This window comes from Hyperolius riggenbachi, chromosome 9, assembly GCF_040937935.1.
Source record: "Hyperolius riggenbachi isolate aHypRig1 chromosome 9, aHypRig1.pri, whole genome shotgun sequence".
In the NCBI taxonomy this organism is placed as follows: Eukaryota; Metazoa; Chordata; class Amphibia; order Anura; family Hyperoliidae; genus Hyperolius; species Hyperolius riggenbachi.
Genome location: NC_090654.1, coordinates 130,521,984 through 130,532,070, shown reverse-complemented (window position 1 = coordinate 130,532,070; position 10,087 = coordinate 130,521,984).

The following is a 10,087-nucleotide window of genomic DNA, read 5'->3' as shown; positions in this document are numbered from 1 at the left end:
CAATGTGGGCTTCACTACTGCTGTCCGTAACCTCCTGCTGTGTGGTGTTTATTATTACAGCCGTGGTACCAACGCTAGGTGCCATGGCCTGTTACATTGCCTGCTCACTCCTCCTCCTCCTGCTGCTGCATTTAACCTCCTGCTGTCTGTGTTCCCGCCGCCAGGGTCCACAGAATGATGTGCTGCTGCCATGCGCCACTAGCTATTACGCCACAAATTTAGCTATGCTGTTGAAGAAAAAATGTAAAACAGTGGAGTTCTGTAAGGGAAAAAACATTAAGTTGGGAAGAAGAAGGGGGAGGAGGAGGAGGAGGACTATTTAATTGTGATTTCCCTTTAAAAAAAATTGCTTTAAGGCCATCCGAATTTGTGATCACGAATATTACCCGAATTCAATTAGTGATCACGACTCGAATTCGAATTGAATTCTATGATTGTGATCACGACCAAATCCGGATTTGACCCGGACCCGAATTCGAATGTACTTGAATCGAATTTGGGTACATTCGAGCAACCCTGATAAAGACTACCCTTTTTACTACTATCTGCTCTGGGGGGTTGTTGGTGAAGAGGAATTGGGAAGAAGAATGAAAGCAGTTCCAACCAAAATTACTTTATTGAGCCCAGTATTTTCTAGCTATGCCCCTGGATACAGAAATGAGTAATTTAAAGGGCAACAAGTGAGAAGAATATGGCAGCTGCCATATTTATTTCCTTTTAAACAATACCAGTTGCCTGGCAGTCCTACTAATGCTCTGCCTCTAATACCTTTAGCTATAGACCCTGAACCAGTATGCAACAGATCAGGTGTTTCTGACATTATTGTCAGATTTGACAGGATTAACGTCATGCTAGTTTCTGGTGTTATCCAAACACTACTGCAGCCAAATAGATCAGCAGGGCTGCCAGGCAACTGGTATTGTTTAAAATGAAATAAATATGGCAGCCTCCATATACCTCTCTCTAGGCTTATTTCCACTGAGAGCCATGGCAGTTTCCGATTCGGCCGTGGCTTCTGTTCTGCTCGGTAGCCGCAGCCTGTATCACTAGCCGTGCCATCCACAGCTAAGGGATTCAACTGTATGCTGCATACGTCTGCAACATGCCATCCAGACTCGCAACGAAGTGTGATCTGGACGGCAAGCCATGGTACAGATAAGCAGTGTTTCCCTGTTCAGCTTGCATATGGGGAAACGCTGACAATCAGTACATATAGTGGAAACAGGCCCTCAAACTACATTCAGCAGAATAATAGTTGTAAATAACAACACATATTAGGACTTGGCCCTTTTGTAATCTAAAAAATCAGGCTGCTATTGTTTCTGTAAGACAGACTGGAGCCAGAATCGCGTCTGAGTCCTTGACCTCCATCCTCTGCAACCAAAGTTTCGCCGGTCTTTTGATTTAACCAGATTTTATCTTCCATGTTTACAGACTTTTAAGTCCTGTACACACGCTATGGTTCTTGGAAGAACGAGTCCATTTCTCTTTCATCCTCTCACTTCGTGCTGCTCCATTGTGTGCTTCATGTCGTTCCAGTGACTGAACAGCCTAAAGACTAGAGACATCTCTGTAAAGAACTCGGGCCAGAACAAACACCAAATGACTTAGTCCTGATCCCTACAGTTAATAGTAATTGTGTATGTGAGTGCACCTTAATGTGTACCGGAGATGAATGAAAGCAAAAGTTTTATACATACCTGGAGCTTCCTCCAGCCCCCTTTGGCCTGATTGCTCCCACACCGTCCTCCTCCACCTCCTGGATTGTCCACTACAGTCCCGGTAACTTTGGCCGGTCAGGGTTAGTCAACGCAGGTGCAGTGAGGCCGCACATGCTCCCCCGTTGCGCTCCTGTGGCCGAGAGGATTCTGCGATTGCGCAGTAGCAGTGCACAGACACAGAATGCTCCCAGTGACAGGAGCACAGTGGGGTGCATGCAGGGCCGGACTTAAGCCAAGGCACCATGGGATCAAGGACAGGTGGGCAACAGGCTATTCTAAGGGGAAGGGTCATCTGCATGGGAGTCGCTAGCCCTATTTTGGGGGGGCACGTGCCCCCAATTTGTCCTGGGGTGCCACGGATCTCCGCCCGGCCCCCTCTGGCAGCGGCTCTCTCCAGCCGCCGCCGCCGCGCCACTCAGTCTCAGACCTCAGGATCAGGCGACGAGCCGGCGACCAATCGTGCGGGCGCTAGGACCCAGCGCCCGCACTGATATGCGGAAGTGACATCACTTCCACATATCGAGCGGGTGCGTCCGGCGCCCGCTCTTACTGGTCGGGTCGCCGCTGATCCTGAGGTCTGCTACGAGGTAAGGGGGATGGGGGGGAGCGGCGGCGGCTGGAGGGGGGGGCCTCCCTGTCACTCACTCACTCCCTAAAGGGGCTCCCTGGCACTCACTCCCTAAAGGGGCTCCCTGGCACTCACTCACTCCCTAAAGGGCCTTCCTGTCACTCACTCACTCCCTAAAGGGGCTCCCTGGCACTCACTCACTGCCTAAAGGGGCTCCCTGGCACTCACTCCCTAAAGGGGCTCCCTGGCACTCACTCACTCCCTAAAGGGCCTCCCTGTCACTCACTCACTCCCTAAAGGGGCTCCCTGGCACTCACTCACTCCCTAAAGGGGCTCCCTGGCACTCACTCACTCCCTAAAGGGCCTCCCTGTCACTCACTCACTCCCTAAAGGGGCTCCCTGGCACTCACTCACTCCCTAAAGGGGCTCCCTGGCACTCACTCCCTAAAGGGCCTCCCTGTCACTCACTCACTCCCTAAAGGGCTTCCCTGTCACTCACTCACTCCCTAAAGGGGCTCCCTGGCACTCACTGACTCCCTAAAGGGCCTCCCTGTCACTCACTCCCTAAAGGGCCTCCCTGTCACTCACTCACTGCCTAAAGGGGCTCCCTGGCACTCACTGACTCCCTAAAGGGCCTCCCTGTCACTCACTCACTCCCTAAAGGGCCTCCCTGTCACTCACTCACTCCCTAAAGGGCCTCCCTGTCACTCACTCACTTCCTAAAGGGGCTCCCTGGCACTCACTCACTGCCTGAAGGGGCTCCCTGGCACTCACTCACTGCCTGAAGGGGCTACCTGGCACTCACTCACTGCCTGAAGGGGCTCCCTGGCACTCACTCACTGCCTGAAGGGGCTCCCTGGCACTCACTCACTGCCTGAAGGGGCTCCCTGGCACTCACTCACTGCCTGAAGGGGCTCCCTGGCACTCACTCACTGCCTGAAGGGGCTCCCTGGCACTCACTCACTGCCTGAAGGGGCTCCCTGGCACCCACTCACTGCCTGAAGGGGCTCCCTGGCACCCACTCACTGCCTGAAGGGGCTCCCTGGCACTCACTCACTGCCTGAAGGGGCTCCCTGGCACTCACTCACTGCCTGAAGGGGCTCCCTGGCACTCACTCACTGCCTGAAGGGGCTCCCTGGCACTCACTCACTGCCTGATGGGGCTCCCTGGCACCCACTCACTGCCTGAAGGGGCTCCCTGGCACTCACTCACTGCCTGAAGGGGCTCCCTGGCACTCACTCACTGCCTGAAGGGGCTCCCTGGCACTCACTCACTGCCTGAAGGGGCTCCCTGGCACTCACTCACTGCCTGAAGGGGCTCCCTGGCACTCACTCCCTAAAGGGGCTCCCTGGCACTCACTCACTCCCTGAAGGGCCTCCCTGTCACGCACTCACTCCCTAAAGGGGCTCCCTGGCACTCACTCACTCCCTAAAGGGGCTCCCTGGCACTCACTCCCTAAAAGGGCTCCCTGGCACTCACTCACTCCCTAAAGGGCTTCCCTGTCACTCACTCACTCCCTAAAGGGCCTCCCTGGCACTCACTCACTTCCTAAAGGGGCTCCCTGGCACTCACTCTCTAAAGGGCCTCCCTGTCACTCACTCACTCCCTAAAGGGCCTCCCTGTCACTCACTCACTACCTAAAGGGGCTCCCTTGCACTCACTGACTCCCTAAAGGGCCTCCCTGTCACTCACTCACTCCCTAAAGGGCCTCCCTGTCACTCACTCACTCCCTAAAGGGCCTCCCTGTCACTCACTCACTTCCTGAAGGGGCTCCCTGGCACTCACTCACTGCCTGAAGGGGCTCCCTGGCACTCACTCACTGCCTGAAGGGGCTCCCTGGCACTCACTCACTGCCTGAAGGGGCTCCCTGGCACTCACTCACTGCCTGAAGGGGCTCCCTGACACTCACTCACTGCCTGAAGGGGCTCCCTGGCACTCACTCACTGCCTGAAGGGGCTCCCTGGCACTCACTCACTGCCTGAAGGGGCTCCCTGGCAGCACTTACTGCCTGAAGGGGCTCCCTGGCACTCACTCACTCACTGATGTCCACAAATGCAGACAAACGGCGGCCATTTTCTTGTTGCCTGCTCTAACTACAGATGGAGCGGAGGCGGGGAGAGAAGAGTGACGTCGGCGCTGGAGCTGGATGTCAGGTGAGTCGGTCTCTGCCACATAAAGGGAGGGGGGGCATACTGGGGCAAGCTACCTATGCTGGGGCAAGCTACCTACACTGGGGGCAAGCTACCTACACTGGGGGCATACTGGGGCAAGCTACCTACGCTGGGGGCAAACTACCTACGCTGGGGGCATACTGGGGCAAGCTACCTACGCTGGGCAGTGGGGGCAAGCTACCTACGCTGGGGGCATACTGGGGCAAGCTACCTATGCTGGGGGCAAACTACCTACGCTGGGGGCATACTGGGGCAAGCTACCTACGCTGGGGGCAAGCTACCTACGCTGGGGGCATACTGGGGCAAGCTACCTACGCTGGGGGCAAACTACCTATGCTGGGGGTATACTGGGGCAAGCTACCTATGCTGGGGGCATACTGGGGCAAGCTACCTACACTGGGGGCAAGCTACCTACGCTGGGGGCATACTGGGGCAAGCTACCTACGCTGGGAGCAAGCTACCTACGCTGGGGGCATACTGGGGCAAGCTACCTACGTTGGGGGCAAGCTACCTACGCTGGGGGCATACTGGGGCAAGCTACCTACACTGGGGGCATGCTGGGGCAAGCTACCTACACTGGGGGCAAGCTACCTACACTGGGGGCATACTGGGGCAAGCTACCTACGCTGGGGGCAAGCTACCTACACTGGGGGCATACTGGGGCAAGCTACCTACGCTGGGGGCATACTGGGGCAAGCTACCTACGCTGGGGGCAAGCTACCTACACTGGGGTCAAGCTACCTATGCTGGGGGCATACTGGGGCAAGCTACCTACGCTGGGGGCATACTGGGGCAAGCTACCTACGCTGGGGGCAAGCTACCTACACTGGGGGCATACTGGGGCAAGCTACCTACACTGGGGGCATACTGGGGCAAGCTACCTACGCTGGGGGCAAGCTACCTACAGTGGGGGCATACTGGGGCAAGCTACCTACGCTGGGGGCAAGCTACCTACGCTGGGGGCATACTGGGGCAAGCTACCTACGCTGGGGGCATACTGGGGCAAGCTACCTTCACTGGGGGCATACTGGGGCAAGCTACCTACTCTGGGGGCATACTGGGGCAAGCTACCTACGCTGGGGGCAAGCTACCTACGCTGGGGGCATACTGGGGCAAGCTACCTTTGCTGGGGGTATACTGGGGCAAGCTACCTACGCTGGGGGAAAGCTACCTACGCTGGGGGCATACTGGGGCAAGCTACCTACGCTGGGGGCATACTGGGGCAAGCTACCTACGCTGGGGGCAAGCTACCTACACTGCTGGGGGCAAACTACCTACACTGCTGGGGGCAAACTACCTACACTGGGGGCATACTGGGGCAAACTACCTACACTGGGGGCATACTACCTACACTGGGGGCAACCATACTACTACACTGGGGGAAACTGTACTAGCTACACTGAGGGCAGCTATGCTACCTATATGGGGCAACTATACTACCTACACTGGGGGCAACTATGCTACCTATATGGGGACAACTATGCTACTTATGGGGGGGGCAACAAAATCCGGTTTCGCTCAGGGCGCTGTGAAACCTAAGGCCGGCCCTGCCCACAGGTGCCCCCGATCTCCAAGGACCCTAGAAACGCCCCTGCAGGTAATTGAAGAGCACAAAATATTGCATTGGTTGGAGTGGTAGAACACTTGCAGTTAGATTCATGCTTGCTGAAAATTGCAGAGTGGTGTAGGAATCAATTGAGTGGACATATTGGACCATCAAGGGTAGACAGGTATACTTCATAATTCTCTGAGTTGTATTAGAAAGTAATATTGGTGTTCAGGTTTTGAACTATATAGTGCTGAATTTGAACACGCTCATTCAGCACAATTTCAGCAGGAAGGGGTGTGCTTCATTTAACTCTGATACTTCCTCCTTCCAAGTTGGAAGGATAAAGTATTGGAGTTAAAACACCCCGGCAAAATAATGGCAGTTTTTTAAGATCAGCTGACTGACAACATTCTCAACTGGACCCATAGTTTTCTGGTGTGGAGTAAAGTTTAAATGGTAGCCATGAGTTCTTGCATAATGTTACTGCTTTCTCTGTCTTCAGTTTGAATAAGTCCCATTTTCTAAGAGATGCAAAGCATTCTTGGCAAATACATTGGCTGCTGCTTTCAGAAAGAATAATGTATGGCTACACAATTCACATAATTTGTGCACATTTAAATAATTTCATTGAATATACTGTAGATATAGTGGTTTGCAAAAGTATTCAGCCCTCTTGAAGTTTTCCACATTTTGTCATATTACTGCCACAAACATGAATCAATTTTACTGGAATTCCGCATGAAAGACCAATACAAAGCGGTGTACACGTGAGAAGTGGAACGAAAATCATACATGATTCCAAACGTTTTTTTACAAATAAGTAACTGCAAAGTGTGGAGTGCGTAATTATTCAGCCCCCTTTGGTCTGAGTGCAGTCAGTTGCCCATAGACATTGCCTGATGAGTGCTAATGACTAAATAGAGTGCACCTGTGTGTAATCTAATGTCAGTACAAATACAGCTGCTCTGTGACGGCCTCAGAAGTTGTCTAAGAGAATATTGGGAGCAACAACACCATGGAGTTCAAAGAACACACCAGACAGGCCAGGAATGAAGTTATTGAGAAATTCAAAGCAGGCTTAGGCTACAAAAAGATTTCCAAAGCCTTGAACATCCCATGGAGCACTGTTCAAGCGATCATTCAGAAATGGAAGGAGTATGGAACAACTGTAAACCTACCAAGACAAGGCCGTCCACCTAAACTCACAGGCCAAACAAGGAGAGCGCTGATCAGAAATGCAGCCAATAGGCCCATGGTGACTCTGGAAGAGCTGCAGAGATCTACAGCTCAGGTGGGGGAATCTGTCCATAGGACAACTATTAGTTGTGCACTGCACAAAGTTGGCCTTTATGAAAGAGTGGCAAGAAGAAAGCCATTGTTAACAGAAAAGCATAAGAAGTCCCATTTGCAGTTTGCCACAAGCCATGTGGGGGACACAGCAAACATGTGGGAGAAGGTGCTCTGGTCAGATGAGACCAAAATGGAACTTTTTGGCCAAAATGCAAAACGCTATGTGTGGCGGAAAACTAACACTGCACATCACTCTGAACACACCATCTCCACTGTCAAATATGGTGGTGGCAGCATCATGCTCTGGGGGTGCTTCTCTTCAGCAGGGACAGGGAAGCTGGTCAGAGTTGATGGGAAGATGGATGGAGCCAAATACAGGGAAATCTTGGAAGAAAACCTCTTGGAGTCTGCAAAAGACTTGAGACTGGGGCGGAGGTTCACCTTCCAGCAGGACAACAACGCTAAACATAAAGCCAGGGCAACAATGGAATGGTTTAAAACAAAACAAATCATGTGTTAGAATGGCCCAGTCAAAGTCCAGATCTAAATCCAATCGAGAATCTTTGGCAAGATCTGAAAACCGTTTTTCACAAACACTGTCCATCTAATCTGACCGAGCTGGAGCTGTTTTGCAAAGAAGAATGGGCAAGGATTTCAGTCTCTAGATGTGCAAAGCTGGTAGAGACATACCCTAAAAGACTGGGAGCTGTAATTGCAGCAAAAGGTGGTTCTACAAAGTATTGACTCAGGGGGCTGAATAATTATACACACCCCACTTTGCAGTTTTTTTTTTTTTTTAATGTTTGGAATCATGTATGATTTTCGTTCTACTTCTCACGTGTACACCACTTTGTATTGGTCTTTCACGTGGAATTCCAATAAAATTGATTCAGGTTTGTGGCAGTAATATGACAAAATGTAGAAAACTTCAAGGGGGCCGAATACTTCTGCAAACCACTGTAGGTTATATTTTATTTTCTGTGTATAGCATTTAAAGTTAGTTTCATACAAGAGGTGGCTTTGGCAGGAGAGATGAAGGAGGTTAGCAGGACAAGTGATAAACAGCAGAGATAGATAAATAAGGAATAAAAGGCAAGTCCTAATTTGGATTCTGTAGACCAGACTGTGAAACAAGACTCTGCCCACCTGTTCTATGGAAGGTAGCTCTAAAAGAAGCCATTTTGGCATACAAGACCTCTTCACTTACATTTACTCTAAGCACCAGGCACAAATTATGTTAGGGCTGGCCTACTGTGCTATGGAAAGAGATAGGTCTACATACTGCCATTTTAGCATACAAGGAATACCAGAAATCTTCATAACTTGCATTTCAAACAACATCTTAACCACAGAATTGCATTAGTTTAGCATAGTCAAATACAAAGCATAAAAATGAGACTTGAAACAGCTCTCTCTGCTGGACAGTAAAAGTACTTGAGGTTAAAACAGACAGTCTATAATCACAGGCTTTGTCTGAATAAAATCGGATGAGGGGGTCATGGGGTTAAATATACGTACCTGTCCTGATGTCTTCAGGGCAGAGGAGACGCTCCACCCTCCTCGGCAGTGGCCATGTTTTCAAAGATTGATGAAGGTCTTTGGAAACCTTTACGGCCCTCTCCCAGCTCTGCAGCCACCAATCAGGCCGCAGGTGCCGAGTGGTGGTGGTGGTGGTGGGGGGGAGGGGAGGGTTGAGGTGGGGGGTAAGTCATTGCCACACAAGTAGGAATGGTCAGAGCCTTGGCAGTGAGTTTGAAAAAAATCACCAGGGCCCGTTCTGAGAGAGAGGTGGAATGATCACCTTCCTGAAGGGGAGAGGTCAGGACAGGTGAGTATTCCCCCCAATCCTGTCATTACAGGCTCTGTCTATTTGGCTTTAGGTACTCTTTAAAGTGGGATGAAACTCAAAATTACATTTTTGCTCTAGTATATACAACACAGTAAAAAACAGTAAAAAATGAATATGAAACAGTGCAAGGCTGGTCTAATGTCATCGGAAGGCATATTTACATTTCACTGAAAGTAATTGATAACCTTATCAGTTTATGGACAAATTATCAGGTTGACTTATAATTGAGGCATCTTTTCCATGGGCAGCTGAAGGCAGTGAATTCACCCTCATCAGCTGCTCCTATTAACCAGCCAGGTACTTCCTAGCACCTGGCACGGGCGGTGGACGGGTGGACCCCCTATGGAGTTACCATCCTCAGACACTACATGCAATGTTTTTTGGCCATCAGGTAACACTACCTTTTATGTAATTGTAACCGAAAGTCCCTCGTGGCCGGCAGCTGGGAGGCTGAACTGCCCGACAAGCATGCAGTTCAGCCACCCCTGGAAAAGAGGCCTTAGTATTTACTAAGCAAATAAAGGAGAAAAAAGTTCTTTGCTTCATTGTTGGATACACCAGAAGCTTTTCTGCATTTTGTACACAGCTTAATACAGCTCAAGGCAATCGCATTATTCTGGTACAGCAAAAGTAAGCAATCTGAAAGTGGAGTATTAATACTTCCACTAACTTGATAACCAATAGTATGTTTTTAGATATTAGTTTTACGCTGTGTATAATGCTTTAGATTATAGATGGAATTTGAGTTTTATCCCACTTTAGGAGTCTCAAGCTTGAATGTTGTTAGGCTGGGTTCACAGTGGGAGCTGAATGAAAAAGCCATACCGCATGTTATGGGACCATTGCATTGCATTGCATACAGTCAATGAAAAGTATGCTTCACTGCCACTGTTAATGCATGCATTATGCAGTAAAGCACTGCTTCTACTGCATTTGGAT